Here is an 18,004-nt window from a genome sequence, read left to right as displayed (position 1 = left end):
TAGCTACCCCGCTTTTTTAAAAAGAACATAATTTTAAAACCCTTAGCTTATTTTTAATTTATAGTCCTTGAAAAAAAAAATAAGTGGCTGGCCCAATCATTTATATGCCTGGGCAAAAGCAATACATCTATATAAAAGCACAGTGATGTATTTCTGTTGCTGGTTTAATGTGCTGCTCCTCGCCCTGTATGTTCTGATTCATTGGAGAGCAGCAATCATGTCGACAGGCGCTGTTCTTCAGTTCCCATCAGCGACAACTAAAGGCCAATTCAAGGTTGTGGTGGGGTCATGAATCTAACACAGTTGCTGATAGAACAATTTCCCTTCCGCACGCATTGTCAGTGGGACACACCGGGAATAGCCGGGGAGGCCGGCTGTGTGTATCTCTATCTTCTCTCTTCTCCTTTTGTTTCTGAGCCAGGGTCTGCGGTGTGTACCAATCCAGCATCATTAGGGAATAGACGGCCACTCCGTGGAAAATTGCTAAGGGAGAAAATTTCTAATGCCTCAAGAATTTGGGGGAAAAAAAATCCTGTCCCTCTGTGCAAACAAGCCATCTAGCCACGCATTACAGCAGGGGCGAAGGCAGAGAGAACACGAGAGGCGGAAAGAAAGGCCTGCTGGCTGGAAACAAGAAAGGTCTCTGGGCTTACAAAGAAAATGTTTACATTCCAGAGACTCCGAGGGTTAATTAAATCACTGAGTTCTCTGTTCTTTCATTTCCCGAATTGTGGAATGGTGTCTGGTGAGCGAGGAGGCTGCCTCTGCTCCTTTCCTTCTAGGCTGCAGCCTAAGGTTGTCCAGAAAGCCGAGGCTTACCCCATCGGTCCCCAGGGGAAGGCAGGTTTCATTTAAAACAAAGTCCAAAGGTACAGCATCTTAGGCGGGGCTTCCCTGGGCGGCGGGGTAACTTTTGTCGGCTGAGAGTCAGGTTTCTTGGAGATTAAAGCCATCTGGGAAGTAGGGTGAAGGCGGAGGATGAGGAACTAAGCTGCTTGTGGGACAGTCCCCTCAAGCAGATGGTCCCAAGTCACAGTGTTCAGAGTGTCAGGCGGCAGCAGCGTTTCGTAGAGGTTTAGACACAGGCCTGGGATCCAGAGGGGCCAGGACGGTTTAGAACCCACTCAAGGACAGGCGTCCAGAGCTCGGTTCCCAGTGGCTCCCGGTCTTGGACTCCACAGGAAGGGGGGTAACCTGAGCATCTCTCTCCTCGGGTCCCTCAGGGCCCCGCGCAGCAGCTGCCCCACGCAGTCCTGCTTGTAAGAGTGGGAATTCATTCATCTAATGGAATCAAATGTTTTTAAAACATTAGGAACCAAATTTAAAATGAGTGGGTAAAATGTTTTTGACAATTATAAGTTGGCAAAGATGGAGCTAGTTCTAGCCGCCAGAACATAGCTAACCAAGATAACTAACCACAGCGTAACTAGCCACGCCTTTCTTCCTACAACAGACAGCTACCTAAAGGAATAATAATAAACCTTGATTAAACTCAGCTAATAAGTCCATACAAGAGACAAATGCCCCACGACAGGTCTGAGCTCACCTTAGGGACAGCTGCTCTATTTTCCTTTCCTTTTTTTTTACAAAAGAAAAAAGGCTTACTTTTTAAATGCTATTTCTCCCCATGATGACATGAATATAGTGTTGTGAGAGAACGCTTTGGAAGCACTGAGAGATGGAGGAAAGAAATTCACCAGTCATAGGCCCACAACACTGTGAACATTTTAGCGCTTTTCTGCTTCACCTCTTTCATATGTACGATTTTAGTCAGTTTTCTAATAGTCATACTGCATACGTAACTTTGAACCCTAATTTTTGAAATTTAACATTCCCATGTAAGCATTTTCCCATCTCTTTATGCTGAATAAATATCATTTTAATGGCTGCTTAATGTTCCAACAAGTGGATATTCCGGAGTTTACCTAATGACTCCTTTATTACCAGACATTAGGTGGTTTCCAATTTTTTGCTATTACAAATAGCGTCATGATAAATATTTGGGGACATTTTCCACATTTCAGATTATTTCCTGAAGGCCGGATCTACAGAAGTAGGATTGCAGGGTCAGAAGTTGTGAAAACAGTCAACACTCGAGAAATGTTGCCGCATCTCTTCATGAAAGGGTTGATCTCGTTTTCAGTGCCACCAGCAAGGAGTCCACCAAAACTTCGAAGTGACTAAAAGCCATTATGGAGTTTGGCCAGGGCGTCTCGGCCTCCACCCAGGTGACTCCCAGGGCCGGGGAATTCTTTTGTGGGGGCTGCCCTGTGGGTGCGGGATGCTTAGCAGCATTGCTGGTACCCACCCACTGCACGCCCCAGTTGTGACAATGTCCACAGGCAGTGCCAAATGTCCCCTGGGGGCAAATACACCCCCCCAAGTTGAGACCCACTGTGTTAGACAAACTTCTGCCTGGAGGAGCTCCCTCTCATGCCGACATGCCAAGGGGGCATGTGTTTGATCCCCGTGGCTCGTCCCTCATGCCTGTAAACCAGGACAATCATGCTCGGTCCAGGGCTGGCTGTAAAGGTGAGTAAGATAACACGTCAGGTATTTCACGTGAGGCCCAGCACGTGGTGAGGGCTGGTAGCCATTAGCAATGAAGGTCGTGGTGTCAATGCTTCCGGTGCCTGTGAGAGGGGCTGGCCCTTGTGTGTGAATGATGGAGAGCTGGCTGTCTCCCTCGGTAAATCACTGATATTCATTCATTGACTCATTCATCCAATATGTACCCATTGAGCCCTTATTACACACCAGGCATTGTTCAAGGCACCAAGGATGCAGCAGAGAATAAAACGCTGTCCCCAGGGAGCTTACATTAGAGTGGGGGACAACTAAGTAAGACTGAAGAAGTGGATTAACTGGTATGTTAGGAAAGGGGACAGGACTTGTTCGGGGATGGGGGAGGTGAAATTTTAGGCAAGGAGGCACAGGACATCTCTACTGAGAAAGCAACATTTGAGTTAAGACCCGATTTCAACACAGCAGTGTGAGCAACCCACACAGAGGGAACAGCAAGTGCAAAGGCCCAGAGGCAGGAACAGCTGCGAGTGCTCAGGACTAACATGGGGGGAGCGTGCCTCAAGGAGGCTGGAAAGGAAGGAGGATGGTGGGTGAGTGGCTGGTGGCTTGTTGATGGGGACAGAGCCTTGGCTTTTGCTCCAAGTGAGATGGGAAGCCATGAGATATCACTGTATCCTTGAAAATAATCTCTGATAAGAAGTCATTGAAGGAGGACCAGGTAATGTGGGAGGGGCTATCGAGGGGCTGCAGACTGCAAGCTAAGGGTGGAGAGGTAGGAAAACCTGCTTCTGCTTGTTGACAGCACTGATGCAGCCAAGCTCTGAATCTCGCCAATTTGGGAATTCCATCTTATCTCCACGGAAAGACCCGACTTGGCTGAAGGTGAAGGTTCAGGTTTCAGAAGAGAGTCGAGAGCGGGAACCTGGCTCACCATCCCAGGATGTGGGCTTGTTTGATTCCCCTCTTGTTTGTGTGTGTGACGCCCACTGTTAGACACAGGGCTCCCCTCAGAGTGTGGGACCCGGCCCTCTCTCCCCTCTATCTACTAGCAACAAGGCTTTTCAGCAACCAGGAAGGTATGTCCATTTCTCTTTCTCCTTAAATGATGGGAAAACGAAGACTGGGGGGGAGAAACTGAGACAATAACTAAAAAGATCGAAGCGAGGTAGGGAGGGTTGAGGGCCCTCACCCACAATTTGTTCTTATGGCCGCCGCGCAGCTGGACGAATCATTGGAGCCCACTTCCCCGTCTCTAGGGGGATTTGGAACGCTGACTTTCTCGGTAAGGCCGTGTCAGGGGTGTGCATTTCCCAACAGGCTTTTCTTCCAGGATTCTGACTCAGATTTAAGGTGTATCCTTTATGCATGTCAACAAGTATAAACACATGCTTGAATGTTTTTTTCTCCTTTCGTCCAAGTTGATATTAATCAGAATTCATTTCAGATAAAAATCTCGACATGCACTTGAACTCACAGGTGAGACTGCCTTCCGTTCCCTTCTTGTGTTATGGAGCGGCTCTCCGGCCAGCTCCGGCTGGGCAACTTGACTCTCCTGCAAAAAATGGTCCTCAGGAGGGGCTACAGAGTTGGGGACATCTCTGACACCCACTCTGGCCCCGTCTTGAAGGTAAGAACGATTGACGGCTTGATGTTTCATAAGGTTTGCCGCATTTGAGGCAATTCTGTGAATTTCAAGCTTTTAAAACATCTCTTTATATTTTGTAAAAGTAAAATTGTTTAGTCCAATACTGCCTCCTGCTATTCACGTCAGGGGTATCACAGCAGGATTTGTTAAAGGACCAGGGACCCCTGCACACCCCTTACGAGGCAGTTCTCCTCCAACAACATCGCACAGGCAGATTGCTCGGGACTGCATTTACTCATTCCCGACGCTCATTACCATACTGCATCTTGGATTAATCTCTTGACGATGCTTGCTCGTCACTTTGTGAACTTCATCCCCAAACAGGGAATTACTCACGCTTCCGCCCAGTGGACAGCCTTCATTTACTTAGGCTGACAAAGGTCTGTGGTCCCTTGATCCAGTCACCTGTTCCTGAGTCAGTGTACCTTCTGCAGAGGCATCTGAGGTATTGGGAGCACTCTGCCAGCCTGTCTGATGACTATTAAGTCTTTCCTTGTCACCTAATGAGCCTGCCTTTTAAATATCTATAACCTTGAATGTGAAGAAAACTGGCTATTTGTGTCGCCATAAATGCCTCCTGGCAAGTGAACACTCCCCCCGCTGTGTTAGGACGGTGTACCGTCCACCGTTTGCCTCAGTTACTATCACTCCACAAGGTGCTCCAAGAGACGCACCAGAATTCCCTCCCTGGGCTCTCCAACCACAGTAGGTGACTTCTGTGGCCTCGGGAAGCATCCACAACAGCAGCCGGGCTCATTATTTGGTTTCACGGTGTAGGGGCTGGTTTCTGATCATCTACAATAGTGGACCAGACCTCCGGACCAGGAATGGAATCTTGGCAAGTGACACAAAAGGATCTTTGCAAAGGGGATAAGCAGATATGGGTTCAGCTGGAGAAATACTAAACTTGAACCAATTGGAGTACTCAGAACGATCTATACTAATGTGCTGAACTCTGAGAGGAAGGAAATTCAAATATTTTCTTCCACTGAAACCATGACCCAAACCAGTATCACCACCACCCCACCAAACACAGGCTCTGGGAAGGGAGAGAGGGTGCAGAGTGTTGAACCAGTGAGTAAGGACCCGTGGGTAAAAACAAGGACCAAAAGATAAAAAGAGAATTTCAGATAATTCTGCACAGTAAACCTGAACTAAAGCAAAATAATCTCAGCCTTCCTTTTTCAGTCAAAGACTGAGCATTCTGGTAAATAAAATGGAATCATTTGGGGAAAAGGAATTCACTTTAATGGAAATACAATATTCCAGCTCAAGAGTAAACTTACATATAATCAAGTACATGAGCGACAGTGGGTCAAAGTGTCCTTTTAATCTGTAATAAAGCAAGTGTCCTAATGAGGGCACTGTCTAAACTGCCCTCCCCTTCTAGGGGGCCACACTGAAGGTGAACAGCCAGGCTTAGGGGCAGCGAGGCGGCCTCCATGGCAGGGAGGAGAATGCGTCCTTCCTGTGCACGCAGTGCTGGGAGCCAGGAGCACGTAAACATAAAGGGACAGGAGTGTCCCTTTTCTGCTCTTTACGGTTGTGAATCTGGAACATTCCAACTGCCTCCGAAACTGGCAGCAGATAGGGTTAACCAGCTATGAAAGAACGGAAAGGCCGTCTCTGAAGGGACAAGCCCTTTCAGGCCCTGGGCCTTCTTCCACCTCGTGTACGAGGCTGTGTCCACCCCACATCCTCCCAGCCGAGGGGGCGCTGATGCTCGCCAACCCGGGGTTCAGAAGTACGTGCATAGCTGCTCCACGGCTTGTTTCTGAAGCAGTCCAAATCAGAGACAGATCAAGATCCAGCCCAAATAGAGAATTTTTAGGCCTGGGGTAAAACTCAGATTTTCTGATTAGAGAAAGGAGAACTAAGGCGAGAGTGTGCTAATGAAAGATTCCAGGCAGAGACGTCAGGGCTGGCCGCCAGCTCACAGACGGAGCTTGGCAGGCAGACAGTGGGCTCTGACAGGAGTTTCTCTGTGCATTTTAGAGGAGGAGGATAGATCTAAACGCAGCCAACCTATTGATTTATTCTCTCTGGACTGGACATGGCTTTTTATTAAAGAAAGCAGATATTCAATAGTGTTAACTAGTAATGAGAATTGACTTTTTGCTAATTGCACAGACCTTGGCATTAATACACTTTAATGGAACCTGGGCTCTGCGTCCCTCCGATCAATCCTGAAGTTTTTCTCTAACTCTTTCTGGTCAAAGGACATGAATGGCATTGTAACCGAGGGCGATCTTTTTAATCCCTTTTTTTTTTTAATTCATGGAATGAATAGGCTGAGGACCTTTCTTTATTCCAGAGGAGCAGAGAGAGGATACTTTGTGACCTGTAAAATCCACAGACACTCTGTGGTCTGCACCGACTGCGGATGCCGGTGCCGGCTGTTTGGAATTCCGCTCGGAACGCAGGAACAGAGCTTGGCTTCCATGCACCTGGCTGGGTCCTGCCCTTGCTGGATTCTCTGAAGCAGAAGACTCATCACTTATTTATCATTCATTTGTTAGATTTATTAAAAGTAAACAGGATCCCTGACAGCTGCTGGGGGCTCGCATACGGATCCGGAACCAGGGAAGTGGGAATATATGCTGCTCTCACGGACTTCTCGTAGAATCGACCTCAGCCAAAGGCAGAACAGCATGGGACTCCAGAGCCTGCCAAGCGGGAGGACATCCCTGGAGTTCCCAGGATGGCAAAGCCCCGTCTCCAGTTCTCAGGACTCACTGCTGGATTCTTGCTCTGGCCATGCAGCAAAGATGCCCCTCTAAGCTGAGGATGCTTCACCCGCCCTGGGCCTGTGAGGGGGAGGGTTGTGTCATCTTCATCTTTGAACACAGCAGCGCTTGGAGTCAGAGTGACACTCAGCTCAATTCATGGCTTTCCCTCTTTCTGGCTACACGGCATTAAGTAAGCCGGGCTCTCTGAGCCTCTGTGTCCTATTTGCAAACAAAGGATAACAGAAGCACGTGCTCTGCAAGGTTGTTGTGAGATTAAAGAAGATGTTATTTAAAGCTGTCAGCTCACTGAGGGCACATAATCAACCCCAATGCATGGTAGTTGTGATTACGATGTTATTCTTTGCTGAGGAAGACTGGCCCTGAGCTAACATCTGTGCCCATCTTCCTCTACTCTATATGTGGGACACCTACCACAGCATGGCCTGATAAGCGGTGCGCAGGTCTACGCCTGGGACCCAAACCCAGGAACCCTGGGCTACTGAAGCAGAGCGTGTGAACTTAACCGCTACGCTACTGGGCCAGCCCCATGATTATCATTATTGTTGAATCTTTTGCACTGAGACACTGGGCATTTGGTAAATATAAGTTCAGTGAATGGTTCATTCTTTGATCCAACTCTTTCTGTGCCTCTGTGTGCCGGGCACTGTTCTGCAGTGAACAGACACATCCCCTGACCTCACGGAGTTTACAGTTTGGTGGGACACAGGCAATGAACACGTAAATGAGCGAGTAAACTATCTGAAATGTAATTTAGGATAACAATAGGTTCTGTGAAAGAAATTAAGCAAGATAAAGGAGACAGAACAATGACTGTGTATAAAGTGTGAGAGAGGGAGAGAGACACACAGACACGCCGACACACAGAGACACAGAGACAGAGAGAGAAGGCGACAAGTGAAGGATGTTGGGGAGACAGTGAGTAAATGAATGCAGAGGGATTTCCCCAGGTACCGTAATGCACCTTGATTCATCTGACCGTGTATTAACTCAACAACCTCTCCTCTCCTCGCCTGGTGGGTTTGTGCTGTAGAGTCTCCCTACACAGTGAGCTGAGAGAACTCCCTTGCCTACGCCTCCTCACTCCCTTTCATTCTTGGCCTTGCATCCTTTCTCCTAAAGTACCCACACCCAAACCCAGGACTTCACCTCAAAGATGAACACTATAACCTGGAAATTCTCCTACCACACCTTTACTTGAGGGAGTCGGTGAAATGCCCCTTTCTACGTCTGACTTCCGTACCTCCAGGCCTGCCTTCTGGAAGTGGACAGCTGTGGATTCAAGACGTCTTGAAATTGGAGGAGTCTTGCTTTCTGTTTGGCTCTGCAAAGCGTTACACAACTGGACTGCCATATTGAATTATTTTCAGCAGTAGAAATTCTTCAGTGCCCCAACTCAGGCCAGGCTCTAATTGGAAAGTAATAATGTTTGGGCGAAGCTCAGATGCACTAAGTTGGTGCCGAGGGCTTGGTGGGTTTTGAGGTAATTGGTTTTACTCAGTTGCTGATGCTTCACTTGGACAAATGAGAAATCAAACTACAGCTCAGTTTGCAGAAAAGCCCATGTCAGCAGTTTAGTCTGACTACTATTTCAGAGCTTGTTATGTTATTGGCAATAAAATGCAACTAATATACTGTTAATTAATATTGCATCCTACAGCTAATTTATCACATTATTAATCAGAGCGATAAAGCCCAGGAAAATGAGGCTCACCTTTCGTATCTTTTCATCTCTTTTAAACACTTGTATTTATGCACAAATACATGTGTTGGTCAACACTGCCAAGTGTTTGGTTGTTCCTGGACGAGTGTATTCTATTTTCAAACAGTAACTTGCCCCTCAGGAATATTTTATTTAGCAAGACAAGACTTAAAGTGAAAGGGTAACCATTTCTGATCGTAACCTTGGCTTGTGCTTCGAGTAATTATCCTTTAATTGCATTACCCTATTTGAAATAGAGTTGTAATTGGAAAAAAACAATTTGACATTCCCTGATGCTTACTCTGACATGCACTATTTGCTTTTTATTCAAATGTAAATTTTCTCCATAATACTATCAAAGAAAGAAAAAAAATTAAGCAAAATTGAAATGTCAGTAGCAATTTCTGACATGCAGGCAGTGTCATTCACTGGTGCTGCTGTCTGGAAGGCAAGACTTTCAGTTCAGATGGAAAAAAAACACCAAACTATGAAATTAGCATGCTCAGAGGAGACGGAGAGATGGATGGCAGAGCCACAGACTGAGCCCTCTGGGACACGTGTCCACTTTGCACAATGGCTTCAAAATATCAAACAAGCCGCCAGCTATAATTTTTGGATGAATAATCCTTTTTGCTTTACAATAAAAAATATTTTTTCCTTAAAACCCGAAGGGTGATAAACTTAACTCCAGAGTTTTTTCACCTCAGGCTTCCTGAGGAGGTAATTTTAATTGGGGGCCTGTGATAGGTGACAGGCAGCCGCTAAGACGGCTCTGATGATTCCGGTCTCCTGATGGCCGCAACCTTTTGTAATCTCTTCCCTTTGAGTGAGGGCTGGACCTCTTGACTTGGCTTCTAATGAACAGAACACGGCAGAAGTAATGGGATGTCACTCCCGAGATTAGGTCGCACAAAGTCCTGTGGCTTCTGCCTGGAGCTTGCCTGTGTTGCCCTCTCGCGTGCTCACTTGGAAGGAAGCCAGCCGCCATGTTGGAGATGCCGTGTGGTAACGGAGGCAGGCCTCTGGCCACAGCCAGCAAGAAACTGAGGCCCTCATCCAACAGCCCACGAAGAACCAAAACCTGTCCACAGTCTGGAAGCAAATCACCCCTCAGCTGAGCTTTCAGGTGAGCCTGCAGCCCCAGCTGAAACCTGATGGCAGCCTCAGGAGGGAGCTTCAGTCGGAGGCGCCCAGCTGAGTGGCATTTGGGTTCCTGACCCACAGAAGTTGTGAGGTAATAAGTGTTTGTTATTTTAAGCTGCTAAGTTTCAGAGTAATTTGTTATGTGCAATAGATGACTAACACAGGGCAGGAGAGAGTGGTCATCAAACAAATAGATAATTGTAGATATGTCTGGCTTGCCACATAGTTTGGTAGAGAAAGAGATAAACAGGGGTGGAGGAAAACAACATCCAGGAATGTCTCCTCAAATAAGTCAACCGACCTCACTGTGCCTCAGGGTCCATGTCACGCAGGTGTAATTTACTCACACGGTTTTCGTGAGTTGGGAATGAAATGATGACTGCCAGAGCACAGCACACACACGAAGTGATTGGGATGAGACACGGCCTGTAGGGTGGACCACGCCTCTCTCATCCCCTCCCGGCATAGGGCTCGCAGGTGGAGGACGAGCACTGAGTCAGCCGCCTGAACTCCAATGCAGGCTTTGTCACTACGTGGCTGTACGACCTTGAGAAAGCCCCGTAAGGTCTATCAGCTCAGTGTCCTGATCGGAGCAAACTTTGGGACACTGAGAGGGAGGGAAATAGGACCAGTAGGTTCTGACTGTGAAGAGCAGCCTAAGAGCATGGGTATAGTAACTGGGACTCTGGTCAAAAGTGACAGAAGTCCAGTTTGAAACAGATTATCTCTAGGATCTACTTTAGGTTTAAAAATGTTGATTTTTAGTATTTGGCTTTAAGTAGGTTTCCAACAGACTGGCATTGTAATTTTCCTTCACCTAAGAATCTACTTTTAAGGACATTTGTGTGTCAGCATGAGTGAAAAAAAGGTGTTCTTCGAGAGCATGTTAGCTGAGTGAATCAGTGATGCACGTGGGCACTGAGTGAAGGCAGCGATGTCACATGCCAGGCCCAACAAGGTTGACCACCCGTGCCCGGCCCTGGTCATCCGACTGCTCCCCGCAGCATTTCTCCTCATGCCCAGCCTAGAAGACATGTCTTCATTTCAGAAGGCAGCTCACAGCCTCTGGAGTCTGAGTTGTGCAGCTGTGACCTTTATGATGTCACGGGGTCAGCGCAAGCCCCTGCACCACCCGGAGAGGAGAGTCCTCAGCTTGTCCCCTTGACAGCTCACTCGCCTCACCCTGGCCCTGGCCTGTGCACATCCCCTGGTCCCATCACAGAGCAGTAGCACCACCATCTCCCGCAGGCAGAGAGAAGGCTGCCCCAGCGGACGGTTCCGAGGAGCTCGTGGCGGTCTCTCTGACCACGCCGTCTTCCTCATCCGCCTTCATCAACATCCAAACGTCTAAGCTTTGGGTCACTTCTAAAAGCAAGAAGGTTTGGGGAAAAGTATACAGGATTCGGAAACGAAAAATGAGAGTTGAAATTCAGGTTCTGGCAGAAAATAACTTGGGGGAATTTGGGCAAGTCAATTAACTTACCTGGGCCCAGCTTCTCTGTTCTGTGAAGTGAGGAGAGAGTCTCTGCCCGTCTCTCTGCACGTTTGCGCGGGTCAGGTGAGATACTGACTGAAAATTCTTTTGCAAAGGGAAGAGCAGTACGTCAGCACTGATGGAAATGATTAAGGGTAAACACGTTGCCCTCTGCATTGGCAGTGAGGAGGCGTCTGTCCAACCCTTGTGGCTCTGGGAGGAAGGGAGAGAGGCTGAGAAAATGCCAACTGATGAGCACAGGGAGGGAGCAAGGCTCTATGGACCAGGACCGTCAGATGGAAACTGAAAGAAACCCAACCCAGGATTTCTTAGGAAAAAGAAGAAGGAACTTTCTGAAAGGGCATCAGATCCTGGAGTAGAACAAGGGTGGTTAGTGCTCAGGGAAAATGGAAAAGGGACTCAAATTCAACCAGGATTCACTTTTCTCCTGGGAGAGTGTCCTTCTCTACTCTCTAGACTGCCCTGGGATCCTGTCCTTCTCTACTCTCTAGACTGCCCTGGGAACCTGTCCTGGGAAGCTGACTGATGGGCACTGCCAATATTCAAGTCCTACAGCTCCCCCACCCGGAGGAGGCCGTTCCTGTCCTTGGTTTCAGTTCTAAACATTCCAGTGATGGATGCTGATTGGCTTGGCTGAGGTCAGAAGCCCCTCCTGGACCACTTGAGCCAGGGAGGCAGAATCTCCTGGGGACACCTAGCGACCGCCTTGTCCACGGGATGGAAACACTGGGAGCCTCTGCCGGGGGGCTGGGTGCCACATACAGTTGCTCAGGTTGTGCGGTGTGCTGTATACAGTAGCTCCATCGGACGGAGGAGAAAACCAGATGCTGGGAAGCAATGGAGCCAAGCCAGAGCTGGGGCTTCTGATCCCAGATGTCACGCCTCCCCCATGGAGACAGTGCTGCCTGTGGGATCTGAGAACCTTTGCAGAGCTTAGCGGGTAGTGCTCCTCCCGCGCCCCCATGCAGACCCATCTGAAGAGCACTCCATCCCATCCAACAGTTATCTGCATTGAAGCCATCCATCCTGCCTTTTACGTTTGTCTCCAGATAATGCACCTTTTCAACCAACACAGGGTCCTTGTTAACCACACAGAGAAATGCCAGCTTGATCTGTTCACCTTTGAATAGATAGAGCCTAAGAGGTATAGGGGTTGCATTTAACTTCCAAGTCCTAATCTTGACGCTTTCTTAGGGAAAACTTCTTCAACTGCCTGTCTTCAAGAGACTTTCAAAGCCCTCCCTCAAGTGATTGTTAAGTGATACTAGAAATACATTTGCCTGCATCTGGAGATGGTGGGTAAGTAGCCTATAATTTATCATTCTGCATTACAGAAAGCCTGGAGAATGTATTATAAAGAAGCGTTCGGCTTTCCTAGGTGGTACGTAAACCAGATTCCCAAATTCCCAAACCAGAGGAGCCCTGGGTCATTAGGAGCATCTGAACACCGGCCGTGGAGGAACCACCGCATGTCCAGTCATTTCCAAGGACCTGCCGTCTCTAGTGTCATGGGGGGAAGTGCCCCACCAGCAGGCTCTTGTCTCCTCTCTGAGACAGAAGCAGTCAGTGGGAGAGAGGTCAACAGAGGCAGCGGGTGAGAACTCAGTCTCCGGAGTTACGCCAGCCTGAGTGTGAGCCCAGCTCCCCTCGACCAGCTCTGTAGCTCATGCTTACTGCTTAACCTTATTCACTGATGCAACAGGTACTCACTGAGTGTGTCCTCAGTGGCAGCCAGGGCTGTGGGTACTGAGACAAAGGAGGGAACCAACAGAACTACCTCGTGGAGGTTCCATTTGTCTGCAAAAGGAAATGATTGGAGCCCCCAGCTCATAAGGCTGTTTAAGGATTACCACTCAGCATGGGACCTGGCTCACACTTGTTCCTATAAAAGTTAATAAAACAGTCCTGATTCTAGATTTTAGAAAGACTCAGGGCTGTTCATTTGTTTATGTTTCAAATCTTTCCAAACTGTGTTTTTCAGAATATCCTTGAATATTCAGAATATTCTTGAGGGTTTTCCCTTGATGGGGCCCAGCATGCCTGAGAAATAGTTTTTGGTGTTTCAGTCACGTGAGTGGGGACTGTGGCGTGAGGCAGGGCAACAGGGGAGTCTGTTGAACCCAGCCGTGCTCAGAATCTGCACAGGCAGCCTTGGCGTGACACTCGCAGGGGCTGTGCATCCCAGTTTTATACTAAAGGGATTCTGCTGATATTTTACCTTTGGAGTTTCTGCCCGTCTAGAACACTATTGGAAAGTTTCAAAGGAAGCATTTAACCTGAATCCCGGATGTTGTGGCTCCATTCACTTCCTTTCCTCTTGCCCTCCTGGTCTCAGAGGTGGGGTTGAGTTGGCCGCCCCAGCCAAGAATCCTCGCTCCTGCCCAGGGCTGGGCCGCTGTGCTCGGCCGTGGGCCTCTCTGTGATGTGCCAGAACCCAAGCCGTGTGCGGGCCCATCTCTCCTCGGGTACAGAATCACCGTGTCTCTGACAGCCAGTGGGCTGAGCTCTTCTCCCCTCCCAGAGAATCACGCTACCTTCCTTTGTCTTTTTATTGTTGTGGATCCATTTCCCAGTAGGGTCTGGGGTCCATTTCCTTGCTCCCAATTTTTGAGATGGGGCGAAACAAGAAGCAAGGTCAAATCTTATGGAACTGCCAATATCAAGTATTTTTGATCTAAGGGAAGCAAGCAAGGAAGGAAAGCTTGGAGAAGCTGCAGCTAGAATTAGGTAACTACTCATCTATTCTTCTCTTTAGCAGTAATTATTATAGTTTATTGAATGCTTCTCTGTACCAAGCAGGGGGCTGAGCAAAGTTTAACATACATCATGTCACTTAATATCACAACAAGTGCAGGAAGTCCCTCCCCGACCCCTACCCATTCAACTATTCCCATTTTAAGGATGCAAACACTGAGGGTCAGAGTGGTCAAGAGGCTTGCCCAAGGTCCTTCAGCATTTGACCACAAAAGCCAGGCCTCCTCTGCCCTGTGAGAAGGAAGGGGTGCGAATCATTAGCATCAACAGCTTCCACCGCCTTTTTGTAACGCTCTATTTTCATGATCATTAGAGTAATAGTGTTCAGTGTGGGAAATGTGAAAATTGTAGAGCATAGGATAAAAAAATGACATCAAATCAAAGAAAAGATCAATTAACAGTTTGGAGTTTCCCTCACTCTGTTTTTCTGCTTTATTCCAGTTTTTAACAAATTTGGAAATGTCCTGTTTTTCTTGTTTCTCATACTGCCTTAAATAACAACTAATGCTATGTCATGAATGTTGCCCCACGTCATTAAAAATTCTCCAAAAACTTATTTGGTTGCACTATGTGGATACCTAAATATCGTACCATTAGTTGTTCAACTGTTTTCCTCTTGTTGGGAAATTAGTTCACAAAGTTTGCTGTCACATGATCTTTGTACAAAATCTCTACTTTTAAGCCCCAGTGGCAGCAGGCTTGTCATTTGGAGGTGATGACCCTCTGACAAGAAGGGTCAACATTTACAGTCTGGTGGTTTAGTCATGATGACCTCCATGGGGCGCTGAGTTGATACGTTGCACCCCCGGGAGCTGGCACAGCCAGGCCTGGGGTGTGAGTGCACAGGCCGCAGGCCACCGACAGGCCCAGGGACAGGACCTGCAGCTGCTGCCCTCCTTGGGCCGCTCTGGACTCGGCCCGGTGAGGCTTTCCCGGGGGGCAGTGAGCCTGCTCGTGGCTGCCGTCCTGCCCCTCTGAGAGCACACCGCTGGCGGCCACAGAGCCCGCTCACCCTGGCACCCACCGTGGCACCTGCCGTCACCCGGCGGGGCCCAGGCTGTGGACACGGCACTTCCTGCAGCCCCCAGGCCTCTGTCTGCCATCTGCGGCTGACTTCCCACCCCGAGGAGCAGGCAGGACAGTGAGCACGATGCTTCCTGTTTCTCTTCCCTCCCTTCATTCCCCAAAGCTATTCTTCTTTAGTCAAACACAGTTGCCCACGCAGAAAGCAAAGCAGGGGCCGACCACCTTACTGGGGCAGAGAGAAGGAGGAGGAGGCAAAGCCCACCCCTGGGCCGCATGACCAGTGTTATCTCTGGCTGCAAGCTTTCTTCCCTAAAGTACAACTTTCTTTCACACTTTAAAATACCTTATTCAACAAAGTTTATCGAACGTGTACTGTGTGCCAAGCACTGGGTTTAATGCCACGGAGAATGCAAACGGCCAAAGCTCATCTTAAAGGAATGTTTCCCATAACTTTGCTCAGATTGGCCGCTTGTTCAAAACGTTAGGATACGGCCTATATTAATTTTCCTAGAGACTAGAAACTTCTGGCCCTTTACAATACAGTTCTGAAAGTCTTGGACTAAAGTCTCTAGCCATTTTTATTTTATTTTTCCCCTTTGTGCCGGAGTTTTCTGTTTCTTATTACCAAATTTAGCAAATAAAAACATAGGACACCCAGTGAAACGTGGATTTCAGATAAATAAACACGTTTTAGTATATTTCATGCAGTAGTGTAAGTCTGTCCCAAATATTGCCTGAGATGTACTTAGACAAAAAGTTATTTGTTGTTTATTTAAAATTCAAATTTAATTGGGTGTCCTATATTTTATCTGGCAATTCTATTCCTATTGAACAGGAAATCACCATTATCAGCGTCTGCAAGAGCTCCTCAGCCGGCGCATGTACTCCTCACACCATCTCTACAGTGTAGGAACCACATTCACAGTTCCATGCAAGGAAATGGAAGCTTCTAGAAACCAGGTGACTCACAAAGCCAGGAAGCAGTAGGGACGGCGTTCAAACCTGGGTTTGTCTGAAACCAAAGCCCATGTTGCTTTCTCTGGATTAGAACTACTCACAATGGAAGCGTGGACTGGTTCTGGAATATTCCACCACCACCTGTGCTTCCACAGAATATCTGATTTCCAGCTGAAAGAGTGACTCATGTAAAAAGGAGGTGGTTGGGAAAGGGAACTTTTCTCTTCTCCACGTAGTTTTTAGAAGAAGCATTCTTCCTCCGGATCCCTGGAGCAGGTGGCCACTGCCTCCACCTCGGGAAAGTCGGATTGGCGCTGTTTCTCCAAGCGGGTGGACTGTTTTGGTGGAAGTTTGTGGTAAAACACTGCCCTCTTCTGGACTTCTGGGCATCATGCAATGGGGTGGCTACAGAGGATTCTCAGAAGAACAAAAGTGCGCCTGGGTTACGTGCCCAGAGACACAGTGAAAAGCTGCTCCTACTGTTCATCATGCGTACGCCTTACTCTTCGGACTGACTCCTCAGAATGGAAGCAGAAAGACATTTTGGAACTGGCTGAACAATGATTTCCTATCCTTTCTTTTTTTCTTTTTTGAGGAAGATTAGCCCTGAACTAACTGCTGCCAATCCTCCTCTCCTCCTTGTGGAGGAAGACTGGCCCTGAGCTAACATCCGTGCCCATCTTCCTCCACTCTCATCCTTTTTTACGGAGGTGGCTGAGTTCTGTGGACAGAAGTAGGTAAAAATCTTTAACCACAGGACAGACTGAGTAATCGAAGTAATACACCTAAACCATCAGACGCAAAGAGCTCCAACGAACCCTGAATAGCAAGAACTTCGCATGTATAAGATGGGTGGAGAAAGAACAGAGTGACTAGAGGTCGGCATTTGCGTTTTGGAGTCAAATAGACTTCATTTGGTTCTCTTCTCTTCCATTTATAAGCTATGTGACTTAGGCAAGTTATGAAACACTTTGAGCCTCAGTTTCTTCATCTGTAAAATCATAATTATAAAAGTGGCAGCTTAAGTGAAATAAGCCAGAGAAAGACAAGCACTGCATGGTTTCGCTTACACGTGGAATCTAAAAAGTTAAAAAAAGAACAAAACAACAACCCTTTGAAACAGAGAGTAGAAAAGTGGTTTCCAGGGGCTGGGGATGAGGAAAATGGGGAGAGGTTGGTGAAGTACGAACTTTCAGCTATGAGATGAGTAAGGATCTAATGTAAAACATAGTGACCACAGTTGATAACACTGTATTGTATAATTGAAAACAAAGCAGCAGCTAACGTAGGACAGGTAGGAAAATGAAACGCAATAGCACCCAGTAATACCTCAGCGCGTAGCCAGCAGTCAGACTCGACAGCTGTGAACTGGCATTTCACTATTCTGCCTGCCCCGGTGATTAATTGTATAGAATCGGCTATTTTAAATTGGGAAGCACAGAAGGCAACAATGTCGCAATATAAAAACAGTTTCTTTTTCCGGAGCGTCTCACTTTATTTTTACCGAAGTTTTGGCTAACAGCAAAGGTTTAACAAATCAAATATTTCTCTAAATTATCCAAATTTTAGAGCTGTATACGTTTTCAACTAAATCAATGATATCCCTGCAAAGATGTGGAAGAGGAACTTCAGGAATATATGAACCTAGGAACTGCACGGCAAAGATAATATGTACTTTGTTTTGTCTAATTTAAAAATATGTCGGCATACTAAAATATCAAAAAAGATGAAAGCATCAAAACATCCCATCACAAATGATTAGGAAGATCCAGCTTTCTAAAATACTATCAAGTATCAGAAAGTCACTATACACTTCATCTTTTGGCACCACCACTATCGGAAGTGACACACAGACAGCGCTGAGCTGTGCACGGTTCCCTGTGTCTGCCTTCTCCCCTGCAACCACACAGAAGGAAGGGTCCCGTAAGGGCACAAGGAAGAAGAACCGGAGCTGTCAATGCTTACGTTAACTTTGCTAGCAACGTATTATAAAACACAAATTTGAGGCC

General features: G+C 47.4%; 1 long non-coding RNA gene across 1 annotated transcript; it reads left to right on the top strand.

The window, feature by feature from the left end:
* Positions 1-3,992: 3,992 nt before the first annotated feature.
* Positions 3,993-8,631, top strand: LOC139084030 (uncharacterized). The gene is made up of 2 exons (XR_011541319.1): positions 3,993-4,153; positions 6,462-8,631. It is a non-coding gene; the product is annotated as an uncharacterized lncRNA (long non-coding RNA).
* The last annotated feature ends 9,373 nt before the right edge of the window (positions 8,632-18,004 follow it).

This window comes from Equus przewalskii, chromosome 6 (assembly GCF_037783145.1).
Source record: "Equus przewalskii isolate Varuska chromosome 6, EquPr2, whole genome shotgun sequence".
In the NCBI taxonomy this organism is placed as follows: domain Eukaryota; kingdom Metazoa; phylum Chordata; class Mammalia; order Perissodactyla; family Equidae; genus Equus; species Equus przewalskii.
This window is presented reverse-complemented; position numbering and strand designations above follow the sequence as displayed.